This window comes from Ursus americanus, chromosome 17, assembly GCF_024610735.1.
Source record: "Ursus americanus isolate L20-20 chromosome 17, mUrsAme1.1.p, whole genome shotgun sequence".
Lineage (NCBI taxonomy): Eukaryota > Metazoa > Chordata > Mammalia > Carnivora > Ursidae > Ursus > Ursus americanus.
The window spans coordinates 21062777-21085035 of record NC_142143.1 but is presented as its reverse complement, the minus strand read 5'-3'; the positions used below and the strand labels follow the sequence as shown (position 1 = coordinate 21085035).

Below are 22259 nucleotides of genomic sequence, written 5' to 3'. Positions count from 1 at the left end.
ACACTAAACATATCAGAAGAGACCCAAAACCAAAAATAAATAAATATACACTAAACATATCAGAAGAGACCCAAAACCAAAAATAAAATTTAAAAAAGAAAGACTATAATCAAACAGGTGAACAGAACAGAGGAATACACTAGATCCTGGGTGTGTTTTGGTCTGTTTGTCAGAAAACTATGTCCCAAAATTATAAAGAAGGAAAAACTTATTATTTATACAAAAATAAAATTAAATACAATGAAAGGATAGACTGTAACTGTAAAAATGATTATAGAAAGAAAGAAAGAAAGAAAGAAAGAAAGAAAGAAAGAAAGGAAGGAAGGAAGGAGAGAGGAAGGAAGGAAGAGAAAGAAAGAGGACAGGACGGAAAGGAAAGGAAAGGAGAGGAGGGGAGGGGAGGGGAGGGGAGGGGAGGAGAGGAGAGGAGAGGAGAGGAGAGGAGAGGAGGAAGAGAAAGAAAGAAAGAAAGAAAGAAAGAAAGAAAGAAAGAAAGAAAGAAAGAAAGAAAGAAAGAAAGAAAGAATCAGACAGGTGAACAGAACAGAGCAATACACTAGATTCTGGGTGTATTTTGGTCTGTTAGAAGAAACTATGTTCCAAAATTGGAAAGAAAAATTTACATATATACAAAACTAAAATTAAACACATTGAAAAGATAGAACATAACTGCAAAGATAAAAATTTAAAAAGACTTTAAGAGAAAAGAGAGAGGGATGCCTGGGTGGTTCAGTCAGTTAAGAGTCTGCCTTCAGCTCAGGTCATGATCCCAGGGTCCTGGGATGAAGTCCTGTATCAGGCTCCTTGCTCAGTGGGGAAGCTGCTTCTCCCTCAGCCTGCTATTCCCCCAGCTTGTGCTTTCTCTCTCTCTGACAAATAAATAAATAAAATTTCTTTTTAAAAAGAGAGAGAGAAAAAAAATCAGACAGGTAAACAGAACAGAGCAATACACTAGATTCTGGGTGTGTTTTGGTCTGTTTGTTAGAAGAAACTATATCCCAAAATTGTAAAAGGAAAGAAAGAAAGAAAGAAAGAAAGAAAGAAAGAAAGAAAGAAAGAAAGAAAGAAAGAAAGAAAGAAAGAAAGAAAGAAAGAAAGAAATATATATATATTTATATATATAAATATATATATATTTAAATACAATGAAAGGATAATGTAATTGTAAAAATGTAAATTAAAAAGTTTATAAAAAGAGTTGATAAAATAAGAAATTGGTTGAAAAGGAAAAAGAAAAAAATTGAAATTGAAAGATTAAAGAATCATGAGAAAAAAAAACATGAATTCTATATACTATTTTCCCCTAGCACTAGAGTTTTGCAGTTCTGTGTGATTGGTAAACTTGGTCTTGGCAGGATGTTCTTGCTGATCTTCTGGAGGAGGGGCCTGTCACACTGATTCTCAGGTTTCTTTGCCTGGGCAGCATTGCACTGCCCTTGCCAGCGGCCTGGGCTCCTGTAAGCGCTCCAGATTGCTCTATGTCTTTTGTTCCCTAAAGGCTTTCCACATGGCTTCAGAGGATGAGAACGAAAATGGCAGCCTCCTGATCTCTAGCCCTGGAGCTGAAAGTTTGCGGCCCCCACTCTTCAATGAGTCCTCACAGAATAGCAATCAATCACTCTTGTCTCCCTGGTTTCTGTCCGCACTCTGTGTTCATCCAGACTGTGATGAGCATTTTTATCTCAGGCATGTAAGCCCATTTTGAGTCTCCAAACTTTGCAGATTCCTGTGGTACACACCTGCGCCCCTCCTCCCGGGGGGTGGGAGGTCTCACTGTGGTTTGGGGTTTATGGCAACACTGAGCTGAAAGCCCACTCCTGGGCTCACTGATTGCAGCCAGCTTTCCCGCTCCAATGCTTGGGAACTCTGCCACATTCAGGCACCCCCATTCTTTCTCTGACCCCGGGGATCCTCATACCACACCTGTCCTACCTAGGATTCAGCCCCACTTCATCACCTGAGCGCATTTCATACAGGGATATCCCTCACTGGAGCAGACTTCTAAAAGTTCCGATTTTGTGCTCCACTGCTCTATCACTTTCCGGTAGCTGGCTTATGGAGCCTCCCTCCCCACGCAGTTTATCTTCGCATATATCACCTCAGATTCACATCTCTGCACCTCCTACCTTGCAGAAAGTGGTCGCCTTTCTATTTGTAGAATTGCAGCAATTCTTTTCTTAGATCTCCGGTTGAGTTCACAGGTATTCAGACTGATTTGATAGCTATCTAGCTGAATTCCTAGGACCAGACAAAACTAAGATCTCCTCCTCCTCCATCTTCCCGTCTCTGAAGCTAAGTGCACTTTTTAAAAAAATAAGTTATTTACAGAGAAATTAAAATAAATTCTACCATGAAAATAAACTCTATACTACATCACTCATTTACTCATTCATTTGTTTCATTTATTTAGACAATAAATACTGATTAAGGTACTGCTTTGACTACAGGTAATATAAATCAATAAATAATACAGAGGCTTCACTTAATTTTAATGTAGTTTATATTCTAGTTGTGAGGAGAAAAGGATGACAACTGACAAATAAACCAGCAAATAAATAAGAAATATCAGATAATTAAAAGTTCATACAGAGAACTGAAACTCAAAATGACTGCACGGCTTCTTTAGATTGTATTATTCGGATGCAACTCTGTAAGAGCTTCTCTAAGAAGCTTTTTTTAAGATGAAACCAACCTAACAATTAGAGTCAGCCATGTGGAGATTAAGAACCAGACAGAAAGACACATAAAGCAAAGGAGAAATCAGGACTAAGCTTTGTGTGTTGTAGGCAGAATTCTAAGATGGCCCCCAAGATTTCTACCTCCTGGTTAATATATCCTGTATAATCCCCTCCCCTCAGGTATCGGCCCAATCTGTGAGTGAGATGAGATATAACTCCTATGATTATGTTATATGGCAAAAATGATTTTGTAGATGTAATTAGGCTCTCTAATCAGGAAACTCTGAGTTAAGCAAAAGGGACACTATTTTAGTTGGGCCAAACCTAATTAAGTTAGTGCCTGCGGCTATTCCTCAAATCAGAAGGATTTACCTGCTTTGAAAAACCAAGCTTCCACGTTGTGAAAATGTCATGTGGCTAGAATCTGAGACCAGCCTCTAGACGTTGAGAGCAACTCAAGTCTAATAGACCATAAGAAAACAAAGACCTCAGTCCTACAGCCCTAAAGAAATGGATTCAAACAACAATAACACATGAGCTTGGAAAAGAACAGCTGAGTTTCAGATGAGACTACAGTCCTGCTAATGTTTTGACTGCAGCCTTGTGAGATCATGAACAGCAGACTCAGTTAAGCCATGCCTAATCTCCTGACCCACAGAAACTGTGAAGTAACAAATGGAAGGTGACTCTTTAATTGTGAATTCAGCTACACTTTAAAAGATCTCTGTAGATTCAAAAAGATATGCCACTTAAAAGTAAGTTTCATTAATTTCATGATTTATGAATGAATGGATATGTGGTTCATTGTTCATACATATTAAAATTACTTAGAAAACTCAAATTTCATAAAGAAGATCCCCATAAAGTGGCATGAAGTGATTTCCAGGGTATATTGTTAAGTGAAAAAAAAGCTTCATGTCTACTCAACTTTAAGATTAACTATAAACCTAGAGTAATGAAGACAGTGTGGTACTGGTGAAAGAATAGACAAATAAATTAGTGGAACAGAATAGAGAGCTCAGAAATAGAACTACACAAATGTAGTCAACAGATCTTTGACAAGAGGGCAAAGGCAATTCAATGGACAAAGGATAGTCCTTCAACAAATGGTGCTAAAACATCTGGACATACGCATGCAAAAAAAAAAAAAGAATTTAGACACAAGCCTTACACCTTTTATGAACTAACTCAAATGGATTATAAATCTACATGTAAAATATAAAACTATAAAACTTCTAGAAGATAACAGGAGAAAGTCTAGGTAACCGTGTACTTAGTGATGACATTTTAGATACAATGCCAAAAGCATGATCCATTAAAGGAAAAAAATTGATACACTGGACTTCAGGAAAACTAAAAACTCCTGCTCTGAGAAAAATGCTCTTAAAAGAATGAAAAGACAGATACAGACTGGGAGAAAATCTCTGTAAAATGTATTTGATAAAGACTGGTATCCAAAATATACAAAAAAACTTTTACAATGTAACAATAAGAGAACGAATAACTTATTTTTTTAAACAGGCAAAAGATCTGAACAGATACTTCACCAAAGAAGATATACAGATAGCAAATAAGTATGTGAAAAGATACTAACATCATATGTCTTCCGAGAATTGCAAATTATAACAATAATGACATACACCTAACACATCTAGTACAATGGCCTAACCCCAGAAAATTGATAACACCAAATGTTGTTAAGAATATAGAGCAACAGGAACTCTCATTGCTAGTGGGATTGCAAAATGGTGCAGCCAGTTTGGAAGTTTCTTAGTTTCTAACCATAGTCTCACCATACAATCCAGCAGTCATACTCATTGGCATTTACCCAAATGAACTGAAGACATATCCACATAAAAACTTACACAAGACAGTTTAAAGAAGTTTTAGTCATGATTGCTAAAACATTGAAAGGATCAAGATGCCCTTGAGATAGAGGGAGGAGTTAAGATGGCGGAGGAGTAAGGTGCCCCTTTTTCAGCCGGTCCCCTGAGTCGAGCTGGATAGGTACCAGACCAGCCTGAACATCCACGGAATCAGCCTGAGACACAGGAAGATACATCTGGATCTCTACAAATGAACATCTCCAGCGCTGAGTATTGAGGTACGAAGCGGGGAGCTGTGAAACCACGCACAGGTATCAGAAGATAAATGGAAGGGGGAGGGAGCTGCCGCGTTCAGGCACTGGGAAGCGGTAGCCACCTATCAGGGGAGTGGGCAGACTCCGCAGAGAGAGCAGACTGAGACTGTGAGCCGGGGACACGCGCGCCCAGACTGAAACGGAGCTCCGGTGCGCTCACTGGAACCAGACTGAGACCGGGAGCTCCGGGAGCGCGCTGGGGCAGCTGGCGGTGTTAGAAACACAAAGGACTGAGATGCGACGGCCCTAGAAATGAGGGCTGGGACGCCAGGTGTGGGGCGCACATCCCGGGACACTGCAGGGTTGAGCAGCACCAACAGAAACAGAGTTACAATGGCCAGAACATCAGTGGAGAACGGTCCGCAATTCCTCTGTTCTGAGACAGAGGCTGAGATTCGGCCACTGCTGCTCTGACTGTCAGAAGAGACACAGCAAACCACCAGGGAGAGCCGCCAGAGAACAAAAGCCTGGAAACACCGGCTCACAGGGTGCCCATCCCCATCCCCCTCTCAGGAGACACGGAGACCCTACCCAAACAGGGTTGCCTGAGAATCGGCGCGGCAGGCCCCTCCCCCAGAAGGCAGGCCGAAAAATCAAGAAGCCCACATCCCTAAGATCCCTATAAAACAAGCGCGCACTGCCTGGGTCCTGGTCAATAATTTGGGCTCTGGACAAGCCCGCAACCTCTCCTCATCAGAATGACGAGAAGGAGAAATCGCCCCCAGCAAAGAAAAGACAATGAGTCTGTGGCCTCTGCCACAGAACTAATGGATATGGATGTAACCAAATTAACAGAAATGGAATTCAGAGTAACAATGACCAAGATGATGTGTAGACTGAAAAAAGTGTTAATGAAAATGTTAATGAGAATATAGAATCTCAAAGGGCAGAAATGAGAGCGAATCTGGCAGAAATTAAAAATTCTATAAGACAATGCAGTCAAAACTAGAGGCTCTGACGGCCAGGGTAAATGAGGCAGAGGAACATATTAGTGAATTGGAGGATGGGTTAGTAGAAGAAAAAGCGAAAATAGAAGCTGGACTTAAAAAAATCCACACCCACGAATGTAGGTTACGGGAAATTACTGACTCAATGAAACGATCCAACGTCAGAATCATCAGCATCCCCAAGGGGGTGGAGAAAAACAGAGGTCTAGAAGAGATATTTGAACAAATTGTAGCTGAAAAATTCCCTAATCTAGCAAGGGAAACAAACATTCGTGTCCAAGAGGCAGAGAGGACACCTCCCAAACTCAACCATGACAAACCTACGCCATGTCACGTCATAGTGCTATTCGCAAATATTAGATCCAAGGATACAGTATTGAAAGCGGCCAGGGCAAAGAAATTTCTCACGTACCAAGGCAAAGGTATCAGAATTACGTCAGACCTGTCTACACAGACCTGGAATGAGAGAAAGGGTTGGGGGGGGCATTTTTAAAGCTCTTTCAGAGAAAAACATGCAGCCAAGGATCCTTTATCCAGCAAGGCTGTCATTCAGAATGGATGGAGAAATAAAGACCTTCCAGAATCGCCAGTCATTGACCAATTTCATAACCACAAACCAGCCCTACAGGAGATATTAAGGGGGGGTTCTATAAAGGTAAAAAGGCCCCAAGAGTGATACAGAACAGAAAGTCACAACCAATACAAACAAAGACTTTACTGGCAACATGGCATCATTAAAATCATATCTCTCAGTATTCAGTCTCAATGTGAATGGCTTAAATGCTCCCATAAACGCCACAGGGTTGCAGATTGGATAAAAAGAAATGACCCATCCATTTGCTGTCTACAAGAGACTCATTTTGAACCCAAAGATACATTCAGACTGAAAGTAAAGGGATGGAATAGCATCTTTCAAGCCAATGGACCTCAAAAGAAAGCTGGGGTAGCAATTCTCATATCAGACAGATTCTATTTTAAACTAAAGACTATAGTTAGAGACACAGAAGGGCACTATATTATTCTTAAAGGATGTATCCAACAAGTGGATATGATAATTATACATATATATGCCCCGAACAGGGGAGCAGCAAGATACACAAGCCAAATCTTAACCAGAATAAAGAGACATATAGATAAAAATACATTAATAGTAGGGAACCTCAACACCCCACTATCAGAAATAGAAAGAACACCCTTGCAAAAACTAAGCAAAGAATAAAAGGCTTGGAATGCCATACTCGACGAGTTGGACCTCATAGATATATATAGAATACTACACCCCAGAACCAAAGAATACTCATTCTATTCTAATGCCCATGGAACATTCTCAAGAATAGACCATGTTCTGGGTCACAAACAGGTCTCAACCGATACCACAAGACTGAAATTATTCCCTGCATATTCTCAGACCACAATGCTCTGAAATTGGAACTCAACCACAAGGAAAAATTTGGAGGAAACTCAAACACTTAGAGACTAAGAACCATCCTGCTCAGGAATGACTCAATAAACCGGGAAATGAAAAATCAATTTAAACAATTTATGGAGACCAACGAGAATGAAAACACAATGGTCCAAAACCTATGGGATACTGCAAAGGCAGTCCTAAGGGGAAATACATAGCCATCCAAGCCTCACTCAAAAGAATAGAAAAATCTAAAATGCAGTTTTTATATTCACACCTCAAGAAGCTGGAACAGCAACAGAGGGACAGGCCTAATCCCCACACGAGGAAGCAGTTGACCAAGATTAGAGCAGAAATCAATGAATTAGAAACCAGAAGTACATTAGAGCATATCAACAGGACAAGAAGATGGTTCTTTGAGAGAATCAATAAAATTGACAAACCACTGGCAAGACTTATCCAAAAGAATAGAGAAAGGACCCAAATTAATAAAATTATGAATGAAAAAGGAGAGGTCATGACCAACACCAATGAAATTGGAAGGATTATTAGAAACTTTTATCAACAGCTATATGCCAATAAAATAAGCAATCTGGAAGAGATGGACGCCTTCTTGGAAACCTATAAACTACCAAGACTGAAACAGGAAGAAATTGATTTTTTAAACAGGCCAATTAATTATGAAGAGATTGAGTCAGTGATAAACAACTTTCCAAATAACAAAACTCCAGGCCCGGATGGTTCTCCTAGGGAATTCTACCAAACATTCAAAGAAGAAATAATACCTATTCTCCTAAAGCTATTTCAAAAAATAGAAACAGAAGGAAAGCTACCAAACTCATTCTATGAGGCCAATATTACCTTGATCCCCAAACCAGGCAAAGACCCCATCAAAAAGGAGAATTGCAGACCAATTTCCCTAATGAATATGGACGCCAAAATCCTCAACAAGATACTTGCTAATAGAATCCAACAGTACATTAAAAGGATTATCCATCATGACCAAGTGGGATTCATCCCTGGCATGCAACGGTGGTTCAACCTTCGCAAATCGATCAGTGTGATACATCATATCAACAAGAAAAGACTCAGGAACCATATGATCCTCTCAATTGATGCAGAAAAAGCATTTGACAAAATACAGCATCCTTTCCTGATTAAAACCCTTCAGAGTGTAGGAATAGAGGGGACATTCCTCAATCTCATAAAAGCCATCTATGAAAAGCCTACAGCAAATATTATTCTCAATGGGGAAAAGCTCGAAGCCTTTCCCTTAAGATCAGGAACACGACAAGGATGCCCACTCTCGCCACTATTATTCAACATAGTACTAGAAGTCCTTGCAACAGCAATCAGATGACAAAAAGGGATAAAAGCTATCCAAATCGGCAAAGAAGAAGTCAAACTGTCTCTCTTTGCAGATGACATGATACTCTATATGGAAAACCCAAAAGAATCCACTCCCAAACTATTAGAAGTTATAGAGCAATTCAGTAGTGTGGTGGGATACAAAATCAATGCTCAGAAATCAGTTGCATTACTATACATGAATAATGAGACTGAAGAAAGAGAAATTAGGGAATCCATCCCATTTATGATAGCACCGAAAACCATACGTTACCTTGGAATTAACCAGAGATGTAGAGGACCTATATTCTAGAAACTATAAATCACTCTTGAAAGACATTGAGGAAGACACAAAAAGATGGAAAAATATTCCATGCTCATGGATCGGAAGAATTAACATAGTTAAAATGTCCATGCTACCCAGAGCAATCTACACTTTCAATGCTATCCCGATCAAAATACCGATGACATTTTTCAAAGAACTGGAACAAATAGTCCTTAAATTGTATGGAACCAGAAAAGGCCCCGAATCTCCAAGGAACTGTTGAAAAGGAAAAACAAAGCTGGGGGTATCACAATGCCGGATTTCGAGCTATACTACAAAGCTGTGATCACAAAGACACATGGTACTGGCCCAAAAACAGACACATAGAGCAATGGAACAGGATAGAGAACCCAGAAATGGACCCTTGGCTCTTTGGGCAACTAATCTTTGATAAAGCAGGACAAAACATCTGGTGGAAAAAAGACAATCTCTTCAATAAATGGTGCTGGGAAAATTGGACAGCTACATGCAAAAGAATGAAACTTGACCACTCTCTCACACCATACACAAAAATAAACTCCAAATAGATGAAGGACCTTGATGTGAGACAGGAATCCATCAAAATCCTAGAGAAGAACATAGGCAGCAACCTCTACGACATTGGCCAAAGCAACCTTTTTCATGACACATCTCCAAAGGCAAGAGAAACAAAAGATAAAATGAACTTGTGGGACTTCATCAAGATAAAAAGCTTCTGCACAGCCAAGGAAACAGTCAAAAAAACTAAGAGGCAGCCCATGGAATGGGAGAATATATTTGCAAATGATACTGCAGATAAAAGACTGGTATCCAATATCTAGAAAGAACTTCTCAAACTCAGTACACAGAAACAAATAATCAAATCAAAAAATAGGCAGAAGATATGAACAGACACTTTTCCAATGAAGACATGCAAATGGCTAACAGACACATGAAAAAATGTTCAAAATCATTAGCCATCAGGGAAATTCAAATCAAAATCACACTAAGATACCACCTTACACCATTTAGAATGGCAAAAATTGACAAGGCTAGAAACAACAATTGCTGGAGAGGATGTGGAGAAAGGGGATCCCTCCTACATTGTTGGTGGGAATGCAGGTTGGTACAGCCACTCTGGGAAACAGTGTGGAGGTCCCTTAAAAAGTTAAAAATTGAGCTACCCTATGACCCAGCCATTGCACTACTGGGTATTTACCCCAAAGATACAGATGTAGTGAAGAGAAGGGCCATATGCACCCCAATGTTCATACAGCAGTGTCCACAATAGCCAAAGCGTGGAAGGAACCGAGATGCCCTTCAACAGATGACTGGATTAAGAAGTTGTGGTCCATATATACAATGGAATATTACTCAGCTATCAGAAAGAACGAGTTCTCAACATTTGCTGCAACATGGATGGCACTGGAGGACATAATGCTAAGTGAAATAAGTCAAGCAGAGAAAGACAATTATCATATGATTTCTCTCATCTATGGAACATAAGAATTAGGAAGATCGGTAGGGGAACAAAGGGATAAAGAAAGGGGGGGGGTAATCAGAAGGGGGAATGAAGCATAAGAGACTATGGACTCTGAGAAACAAACTGAGGGCCTCAGAGGTGAGGAGGGTGGGGGAATGGGATAGACCGGTGATGGGTAGTAAGGAGGGCACATATTGCATTGTGCACTGGGTGTTATACGCAACTAATGAATCATCGAACTTTACATCGGAAACCGGGGATGTACTGTATGGTGACTAACATAATATAAAAAAAAAAAAAACAGTAAAAAAAAAAGGTGTCCTTGAATAGCTGAATGAATAAATAAACGGTGGTACATCCATACAATGGAATATTTTACAGTACTAAAAAGAAAGGAGCTATCAAGACATGAAAATACATGAAGGAAACTTAAATGCATGTTGTTAAGTGAAGGAAGCCACTCTGAAAAGGCCATGTAATCATATTTTATGATTCTAACCAAATGAGACTCTGAAAGAGGCAGAACTACAGAGATTCACTGGCTGCCAGGTGTTAGAGGTGGAGGGATGAATAAGTGAAGCTGAGGAGATTTTTACAGCAATGAAACTCTTCTGTATGACGCGTAGTGGTGGATTCATTATGTTATGCATTTGTCAAAAACCACATACAACACAAAGAATGAACCCTAATGTAAACAATGGGCATTGGTTAATGATATCATTATTACTTCACTGATTTTAATAAATATACCATACTAATTTAAGATGTTATTAATAGGGAAAATGGGGAAGGAGGGGATATAAGGGAATTTGCTATACTTACTGCTAAATTTTTCTGTAAACCTAAGATTGCTCTAAAAAATAAATTTTAAACATTGTGTGTCAACTATACTCAAAGTTAAAAAAAAAGAATGAAAATATATCACTATCTTATACCATACACAAAAATTAACTCAAAATGGATTACAGTCTTGAATGTAAGATCTGAAACCATAAAACTTTTTACAAGTAAACATAGGTGGTAAACTCCTTGATAATGGTCTTGGTGAGATTTTTTTGGATCTGACTCCAAAAGCAAAGGAAACAAAAGCAAAAATAAACAGGGGGACTACATTAAACTAAAAAGCTTCTGCAAAGCAAAGGAAACCATCAACAAAATGAAAGTGCAACCTACTAAATAGGAGAAAATACTTGCAAATCATGTATCAAATAAAGGGCTACTATCTAAAATATACAAAGAATTCATAAAACTCAATAGCAAAATAAACCAAAAAATCTGATTAAAAAATGGGCAGAGGATCTGAGTAGACATTTTTTCCAAAGAAGACGTACAGATGGCCAACAGGCACATGAAAAGATCACTAACATCAGTATCACAAATCATCATGTAAATGCTAATTAAAACCATAATAAAGTATCGCCTCACACCTGGTAAAATGGCTATTATCAAAAAGCAAGAAATAAAAAGTGCTGGCAAATATATGGAGAGAAGGGAACGCTGTGCTCTGTTGGTGGGAATATGAATTGGTATAGCCACTATGGAAAGCAGAATGAAGGTTCCTCAATAGAACTACCATATGATCCAGCAATTCTACTTCCGAGTATTGATCTGAGGAAATCAAAAATACTAATTCAAAAAGATATATGAACAAGTATTGGCAAGGACGTGGAGAAAAAGGAACCCTCCATGCACTGTTAGTAGGAATACAAACTGGTGCATCCATTGTGGAAAACAGTATGGAGGTTCCACAAAAAATTAAAAATAGGACTCTCATATGATCCAATAATTACACTACTGGGTACTTACCCAAAGAATACAAAAACACTAATATGAAAAGCTATATATGCCCCGATGTTTATTGCAGCATTATTTACAATAGACAAACTATGGAAGCAATCCAAGTGACCATCAATAGATGAATGGATAAAGAAGTTTTATATAGTTTATAACAAATTTTTAAACGCAATACCATTTCCACCCTCAGGACAAAAATAACTGCAAAGAAATCTTGAATTTTACTTGTTAGATCTGATGGTGTTGGTGGTATTAGTGTAGTAATTCTAAGTGTGTGTGTATGTGTGTGTGTGTGTGTGTGTGTGTACACATAAGTGCATGTGCATGTGTTAGAACTGAGTGAATGGGCAGTTATACTGATGCTGTTGGGAACCAGAATTCTCACTATGAGAGAAAGGAAATACAAATATAGATCCAATGATGAGGAGGAAGAACTTTCTAGAATTAGATTAGAATTTGAGTTATGAATATGAACTCATGATTAAAATACATATATATATATATAGATATGCTTTCTGGCTCTCTCACTGAAAGGGCATAGAGCAATAACACCCTATAGCTAGTAATATGTATACTTAGGGCCAGGTTTTAGCTTCTTAAATTTCTGAATATTACTTTCCACAAAAAGGATAATAATAATCTCCTTAGACAAAAGGATGATTTCAGGGCTGAGAGAGCAGACATTCAAGGAGACTTTGAAACATTTTGCTATTCCGTAAAGGAGGTGCTCAAAACTGATAGAGGTATGTCAAAGGATATAGAAGCCAGCTCCAGGAGGCTCTCACTGGCCAAAATTAGGGACAATCTGAACATCAAAATGAATAATTACAGGAACTGATTATATTACACTAATTCAGAAGAGAGTCCATTAGTCCAAATAAACAAAGGAGGGAGAAGAGATAGCCAAAGAATAATGAATATAAATATAAATAATAGTAATAAATAGAAACAAAAATACAAAATGGCAAGTTTATATTACCATTTATAAAATTTTCCCATTTTATAATTGATACAGGTAACAATCCATGAATGCTAAAACCACTGGGGGGGGTAGGATACTCATACAATTTCTCAAAGAATTGCCCCACAGATTAGTTCTTTATAACTTAGGGCTTATATGTATTTTACAATGAAGAAATGCAGCAGATACAGAGTTAAGCAAGTGATCAGCCTCAACATTGTCATGAGACTAGCCACCTGAAGGGATGCTTTGAGGACACATTAACCGACGTAGAATTCTTGCCAAAACCCTGTCTAACTTCTAAGGTACCATTTAAATGTGCTCACTTCTTTCCCTCAGCGCTGGGATTTTCTAGTCCATGCCATCAGCTCCTTGCATCTGGATAACTGCAGCACCTTCCCAATTACCCTGCTTGTCTTTAGTCTCCCCATTCTGTTCCAGCCTGTACACTGCAGCCAGAGTACTTTTTCTAAAATACAAATGTGATCATCTTTTATAACTGACAGTAGCTTCCAATGACTTCAAACTACGCCTCAATTTTTTATCATGGGTTCACAAGGCCTTTCATGCCACTATTTATCTCTCCAATTCGTTTCTCATCACTTCCTCAGTCCCTACCCTTGTGTAAGTTCCCTCTTATGTATTTAAGTCCCCATTTTGATAAACCAAACCTCCTCCCGCCTTAGGTGGGACATGCTCTTCCCTTCTTGGAAAAATTTTTTCCTCTTTTTGCATGTTTGATGGTTACTCATTCATTCTCAATGTTTCAGCTAAATATGACTACTCTGGAATGTGACAAATGATTGTCTATTTTTTGCTTTAAGGCCTTATGATGGTTTCCCACTACTCAATCAGTCTCCAAATACACATTCTCTGCCCAGAGGTAATTTATCAGATTATGCTAGACTATCTTATATAGTTTATCTTTTTTCCTACTGCCTTTGTTCTTTTTACTATCTCAAACAGACTTGCTTATCCCTCAAAATTTATTCATGCATCCATTTGTTCATTCATTCAAATTCATTCAACAACACAGGCAATGTGTTCATGATTCTCCCAAGTTTCATCCCATACTTGGAAAGGCATCGATGCTCCTCTTTCACCATGGCCACACACATGCATGCACACACATAGACGACACATACACAACACATATACACAATCTTCAAAGTCTACTCCTTCCATAAATTCTTCTCTAACAGAAGACACATAACCATCTTTCCCATGTGTGCTGTTCTAAAGCTGCAGCACCGATGAATCTACCTCTCAAACAACATTCTTTTGATAAATACTTTGATTACTGATTTAATTCATGTATTCATCCAGTTTTGCTCATCTTTGTCTCTTCAGTGTTGCCTTTCTTACACTATAAAATCCTAGAGAGTAAAAATTATGCCTTTTCATCCCCTGAGTCCTTAGCCTAGCAATCGAGAAGGCTTTCAGTAATACTTGATGAGGATAATACTGCAGCATTATGCACAGTAGATGCAGAATAATGTTGACTGGCAGAACAAAAATAATATCCTTGAAAAATTTTGAAGGATGGGGCCTTCTTGTACTGCAGTTTTAAGTATCCTACAACTTCTAGTCAAATCCTTTTACTTGCTAAAAGATGTAAATTTTAAATAATTGGTAGGACTTGCTCAAGATTTTACACTTTGGGGGAGAGTGTATCTTCATCAATGCAAGTAAATGAAACAGAACAGTAAAATAAAAGAATTTTGATAAAGTTATTGCATTTTAATTTCAACAAACAGGTGCCAGCACTGATAAATGGAACCTGAAGATTTAATTCAGTGAAATCTTCTCCTCCAAGCATATTTAAAATAAGCCGTATGCATTTTCCTGCATATGATTATTATAACCCCGAAAGCATCTTTTAAATATGGATTATAAATCCAGCTGCCTTAAAATGAAACTAAAGCAGATTTCCACCCCCCAAGTCTTTAGTAAATAAGAAATTGGTGTAATAGAATTATTTTGAGCTTAGAGGGTTAAACCTTCTGACAAAATAACTCATGTTTAATTTTTTAATATATTATGAGTTTACAAGTTTTATAGAATATAATATTTTAAATGTTAAAATATTTAATGACGCTTGACTCCTTTAATGTTCTGTTGTATTGTCCCTCCTCCAAAAGGGACATTTCATGAAAGGAGGCGCCCCCCCATTAGGTAGGGCATGCTCAACAAAGTGCTTGGAATGAACTTAGGGAATTCAAAAGCCCTGATACCCCTTGTATTTCTGGGATATTGGCATTCTAATTGCCAGGATCCACAGTTCCTAATCAGAAACTAACTTCAGAGTATGCTAGAAAATTTATTTTCTGACATTCAGTAAAACTGTCCTTGACAGTCTCACATCATTGGCTTTGAAGCAGAAAGGGTTTTTGCTTAATGACTACAGAGCAGTCTTCCATTCCGTATCTGCTGAACAGGTGCTTATCTCTTACTTGCAATATCTTATAAGGAATGCAAGAAGCCTACAGACTCTGCTATTCTGAATATCTCCTAAAAAGTTGAGCTTTGGTGGGCACGGAAAGTCCCAAGAAATAATGTTGCAGTTTAACTTTGTTATCAGGACCTAGTTTGTCAAGCTGGGAAATAGGGATCCTAACCCTGCTCCTGATTCACTTTGCTTATTCCATTTTTAGAATTTGTCAGTTACACACCCACTTCCAGATACCAAGGGAGACACTTTGGGGTTGCAAGTGACAGAAATCTAATTTGAACTGGCTTAATCATAAACTCAAACTTATTATCTCTTAGGATCCAGGGAAGGATTAAACAATAAAATGCTAATGAGCCTCAATAAAAATGAAATGACAAGATATGCTCCTGTTTTTTTTTTTTTTTTGCAGGTTAGATTCATTCTTTTATACACCTTCCTTTTCCACAAGGTGAGAAACATAACCAACAAACATAAGTTCTATATCTGAAAGTTTCTTCAGGTATCAGAAAGAAACACTAACTCTCTCTCAATTCCAGTTCTAAAATTTCTGAAAATAGAAATATACTATCATTGAGAAGTATAAGGTGACCAACTGTTCCAGTTTACTTAGAACTAAGGAGTTTCTTAAATGCAGAATTTTCAATGATAAAACCTGAATAGTCCAGGGCAAACCGTTATGGTTGGTAATCCTAGCTCATGTATGGAGGTTGATATTTGTTTATAAGGGAGTGGGAGGCAGGGTAGTGAGCAGTTCCTGTGACTGTACAGACAAGGTCATAGACGTCCACTAATCTAATAATTTACTGATGAACTGTGATAGATTACAAAGTAGCCACAGCTCTCTGGAGCTACTTTCATCAAGAAGTGGAGTCTATTTCTCTACCCCTTGAGTGTGGGTTCACACTGGGACATGTTCTGACCAAAAGCTGTGGTGAAAGAAAGATTGTATTAGTTCTAAGCCTAGGCCTCTTGAAGGATTTGACACACCCTCACTCTCTCAAGACCTAAGACCACAATATGAGCCGTCCCTGGCTAGCCTGCTGGAGGGCACAAGACCGTATTAAGAGTGACCCTAGGCGTTCCAACTCAGCTGAAGCCATCATTAATTCGGCATCCTCAGCTGACACACCAGTTGGCTTCAGTTACATAAATGAAGCTAGCAAAGATCAGCTGTGCTACCCCACGACAGGAGAACTAACCAGCTGATCCTAGCCAAAATAGACAAATTGCAGGTGTTCAGCTTAAAAATGGTTGCTGTATTAAGCTGCTAAATTTAGGATGGTATGTTGCACAACAAAAACTAATAGACACTTTGACCTATAAGATTACAGTTGACCATTTGTAATAGTAAATGTAACATGTCTAATGTGTTCAGAGTACTTAGAATCTTTTAAAAGGAAACTGAACTAGCTTTCATTATCTTCTCAAATGCTTCTGTATTTAGACAGGTATCCACCATGTGTATGGGTATCTCCCTTTACACTTCAGATTCCCCAAAACACACAATCTTGTTTCATGCCTCATGTCTTCACATATGCTATTCTCACCCCACCCTCCTTATTCACATGTCATAATCCTCTTCTTCATTTAAACTCAGTTCAGTCACCACTTCTGTGAAGTCATCCTGAACCCCACTCTCTTCCTCTGGGAGATTCCCTATTTAGTATTCTATTCCCAGGATATGTTTCTATATGTATCACATAATCCTGTCTTATAATAATTTCTTTACAAATGTGTCTCCTCACCATCCCATAAGGTCCATGAAACCAAATCTTGTATTCCCAGTAACTAACAAAGCCTGGCATAGTGTGAGTGCATCATGGAAGTTCGATAAACTGAATAAGAAACCTAAAATAAGAATATTTTTGTAATTTGGTTTGGATATAAGGCATTATGTACTATTATTTCTGTGATCAGTCTGCAAATAATAGCCATCACATGTGGCATATTTTTGCAGCCAACCCTTGTACAACATGGGTTTGAACTGTGCAGGTCCACTTATTTGCAGATTTTTTCCGATAGACAGTAGAGTACTGTAAATGTATTTTGTCTTCCTTACGATGTTCTTAATATTTTCCTTTTTCTAGCTTAATTTATTATACGAATATAGTATATAATACATATAACGTACAAAATATGTGTTAATCAACTGTTTATGCCATCAGTAGGGCTTCTGGTGAACAATAAGCTATTATAGTTAACTTTTTGGAGAGTCAAAAAGTTATACGTGGATTTTCAACTGTGTGTCTGGGGGGGTGGCGGTCCATGCCTCTCAGTTCTGTGTTCAACTGTATTAAGTTGAACTGTATTAACATTTAAATTATAAAAGATAGTGGATGAAGAAGAATATTATGATTGCTAAAATCAGTAACACAATTTCTTTAAAGAAGTTAATTTCAAGCTTGACTTTGCTGTAAGCCCAAAGTTTATAACTTGTTCCTAAATAGAAGTTAAATAATATCAAAATAGAAGTGTAAATAAGAACAGAAAATATGAACATAACTGGCCCAATTCTCTGACAGGTGGGTTGGAGGCTGGGGTGCATAAAACAGTAAGGAAAGTCCTCTATGGGCTAACGTGGGAGGGATAATTTGGCTTCTTCTCTCCACAGGCAGATGGAGGCATTTTTCCTCTGCATAGTTTCTGAGAATGCAATGAGGATGGATGATTGGGATGTTCATGTGGAAAAAGCATAGTATTTGGCTTAGGTTACAAAATAGAATGAGATGAGTATCCCTAGGGAGAACTAACTTATCCAAGATTAGACACTTCAACATTTCTAGACTAATTACCCAGTTGCCGTGCACACAGTAGGTACTAATACATAATATGCAAATATAAACATATATGTTAAATATACATACTTTATAAATATTATATGTGTATATATACTTTCTAATGGAAACTGTGACAATTTCTATATAAAGTTAAATCAAATTTCAATTCTGCCTCATTAGGAAATGAGGTTCTCCAGCCTAGTACTGGCATTCTTAAGTCAGACCAAGAAACTGGGAGCTAATAAGCTGTCTGATAGTTCTCCAGTTAAATCTCTAGAGAGGTAATACATCTCCGAGAGTCCTTTAAATTAAAGGAAGTTTCCAAGAGTTGGTAGGAAAAAAATGGCAGATTGAAAACACACACACACACACACACACACACACACACACACACACACACACACAGAGCTACTTTCCCTTCCTCTCAAAATGCCATTAAAATGACAGAAATGTATTTATAAAGGCACAGACACATAAACACAAGAAGAACAGGAGAGGAAATTACAGTAACAAAATTATGGAAGCTGTAAAGTAGATACATGACACAAGATTAGGCAGACTGGAGAAAAATATAAAGCAGGCCATAGGAAAAATGAAAAATCAACCTGATGATATGAAAAAATCTCATGAATTCCATACCAGGTATGCCTAGAAGCAGAGGTGCAGAGAAAGGGAAAAAACTGAAGAACTATTTGAGTATATTTAAACAGCAGTCAGATTCCCATATGCCTTCCCACTCCTTATAGCCTGATAACTATCTCCCCTCAATCCTGCAAAAGATGGAAAATTTATTCTCTGGGGAGAGTAAAATAATTGTCTAAAACCAGTCACAGTTTCAAGTAGGGTTACATACTGAAAATAGATTGATTGAGAAAACACAGGCCTATTGAGTGCTATCCTCCCCAAGTCCTCTTTCCCTAACTGGCCCAAGAATTCCCCATTAGATGCTTGAAAGCAAACTTCTAGCAGAAATGTCTAGCTCAAGAGGAAAGATCTAAAGATACTAACATCAAAGTTTCCCCAACAAAACAGCTCAATCGAATCAACCTAAAGCAGAGCGTACAGTGACAATAGTGTCTAGAAGACACTATGATAACTGCTTTAGTTTCTCAGGGAAATTTATTTCCCACTCTAGAATTGTATGCCCAGTCTAGCAATCAGGGGTGAGAATAGAATAAAACATGTCCAAGAAATTACTGGAAGACACGCTCTATCAAGACAAGAAAAGGCATGGGGTAGAGAAAGCAGGAATCCAACACAGGAGAGAGGCGATGGGAATCCCTGAATGACGAAGAGCGCTCTGAGGTAGAAGAAATAGAAGGTGACCATGCAGATTTGAGCAAATACAAAGGTTTGGTTGGCATTCTTCAGAGATATAGAATACCTAATGGGTCTGAATATCTTGAGAAGATATGACCTTGGAATTATATTGACTATGTATGCATAAAAAACTAATCACAATGAAAAAAGACAATTATTAATTCTAGAGAAAATAAAAAATTATAAAGGGAAAGGAATCAGAGTTTAGTATATGAAAACATTATAATTGTCAACAAACCTAATAAAGTAAAAGGAGAAGAATCTAACTCAAATTATACAATTATTACACTGGAAAGATGTATATATACTTATGTGTGCTTGTATGATGTGTGGGGAGGGAAATGAATCCTCTATATTCCACAGTGGGAAGTCAAAAGGTAATAACCTAAAACTGAAAAGTAGCAAAATACACAGGTTAGAACATAAAGGAGAACTACTGAGATCATCAAATGAAAGTAATGGGGAGATGAGAGGAAGATGGGTGGAAACTGCTGTTTTTAATAACAATGAACTGTATAGAAATATTTGATACTTAAAATCATATCATTTTGACTTAAACTACAAGACAAAAGTATTCTATAACTGTTGTGGAAGAAAGGCCTTGAGAAATCCAGCCTGGTTTGGGTCCACTGAAACTGCATGACATTCTCCTTACATCTCCAAAGAACCCAAGGGAGAAATTATGATTAAAAGGGTACTAAATTTGGGGGCGCCTGGGTGGCTCAGTTGTTAAACGTCTGCCTTCGGCTCAGGTCATGATCCCAGGGTCCTGGGATCGAGCCCAGCATCAGGCTCCCTGCTCAGCAGGAAGCCTGCTTCTCCCTCTCTCACTCCCCCTGCTGGTGTTCCCTCTCTCGCTGTGTCTCTCTCTGTCCAATAAATAAAAAAATCTTAAATAAAATAAAATAAAAATAAAATAAAATAAAATGGTACTAAATTGGGACCCTAGTGTTAGCAGCTACTGGTTTTGTTACCCTGATTTTCTGCTTCTCCAACATGAGACTGCCTGCCTTACCTCCCTCACAGAGCTGATGCAAGGAAAAAAATGAAATGATGTCAGTGAATGTTCTTTATGTATAAATGGATTTGCAAATATAACATAAATTTTATTCCTCAAACATCTGAGCCCCTACCACATATCAGGCATGGTTAAGATTATTATTCCTTTTGATATGGCATTATATAATTTGCCTAAAGTTAAAGTGTCAATTCTTACAAATATTCTTGGGTAAGCTAAAAAATGGAATGTTTATTAATCCCTTATAACTTCCTTCTGTGTTAGGAACTTATGGCAGACAGACTCTAAAATGACCCCCAGTTACCCCTGCCTTGTGGTACTCATGCCCTTATGTATCCCATCCCCTTGAGATTTGCTTCTAACCAACAGAATATGGCAAAGGTGATCGAATGTCATCTCCACAGTTATGTTACATAAGATTGTCACTCATTTATGGAACATAAGAAATAGCAGGGAGATAGGTAGGAGAGGGAAGGGAAGAATGAAGGGGGGGTAAACAGAAGGGGGAATGAACCACGAGAGACTATGGACTCTGGGAAACAAACTGAGGGTTTCAGAGGGGAGGGGGCTGGGGATTGGGACAGGCCGGTGATGGGTATTAAGGAGGGCATGTATTGCGTGGGGCACTGGGTGTTATACGCAAACGATGAATCATAGAACACTACATCAAAAACTAATGATGTACTGTATGGTGACTGACATAGCATAACAAAAAAATTTTTAAAAAAAGATCGTAACTTTCATTTGCTGGCAAATTTTTTCTGTTGACTCTTTCCCTTTCTGGCTTTGATGAAGTAAATTGTCATATGGACAAAACTAGAAGACTCCAAACTGAGTTCCTTAGAGAACTAAGGGAAACCAACAAAGAATGCAGACCATCAGCTGACAAACCACAAGGAAATGAATCCTGGCAACAAATGTGTGTACTTGGAAATGATCCTTCCCCAGTCAAGCCAAGACCCCAACCCTGGCTGACACTCAATTACAGTCTTGTGAGAGACCTTCCCTATAGCAGAGGACCCAAACCATGCTTGGATTTCTGAGACACAAAAACAGTAAGATAATAAATTTTTTGCTTTAAGTCACTAATTTTGTGGTAATATTGTTAGCGATAGAGTAATACAGGACCTAACCTGAAGAGACCACGATTTCAGCACCTCAACAAATCTTGAGTGTTATAAAACAAAGACTGTTGATTTCTGCTTGTCACAGAAGTATGAAACCTCATTATAAAGGCCCAGCCTCTGGCTATTTATATCATCCAGACTCCTCAGTTGATACCACCACATCCCAGGATCGGCACTGCAACCTCAGTTGACTTTGTTCTGGGCTACATCATCCCATCATCAGAAAACCACAAAATTATCTTCCAAATACTACAGAATTTAAACAAATTACTATTTTTAGCAGTGTCAATCAGATGTCATCTAAAAGGTAAAGCAATATTCACTTCAGTATTTTAGAGGAAAAAACCATAAGAGGTAACACTGATAGAGACCTTCTATTTAATAAAATGTAGCAGTTTAAAAAAAATCAATGTTTTAACCCTCCAAAAAGTATACACTCTAATGCTAACACATTAAATATTTAACATTTAAATTTGGATTTAAAATCCAAACCTGGATTCGGGTAAATGGAAAGGAAATTTCCTTTG

At 38.1% G+C, this 22259-nt stretch overlaps 1 pseudogene; it reads left to right on the top strand.

Moving 5' to 3' along the window:
• Window positions 1-22259, top strand: part of LOC148108642 (uncharacterized) — a 78709-nt pseudogene that overhangs the window by 27992 nt on the left and 28458 nt on the right.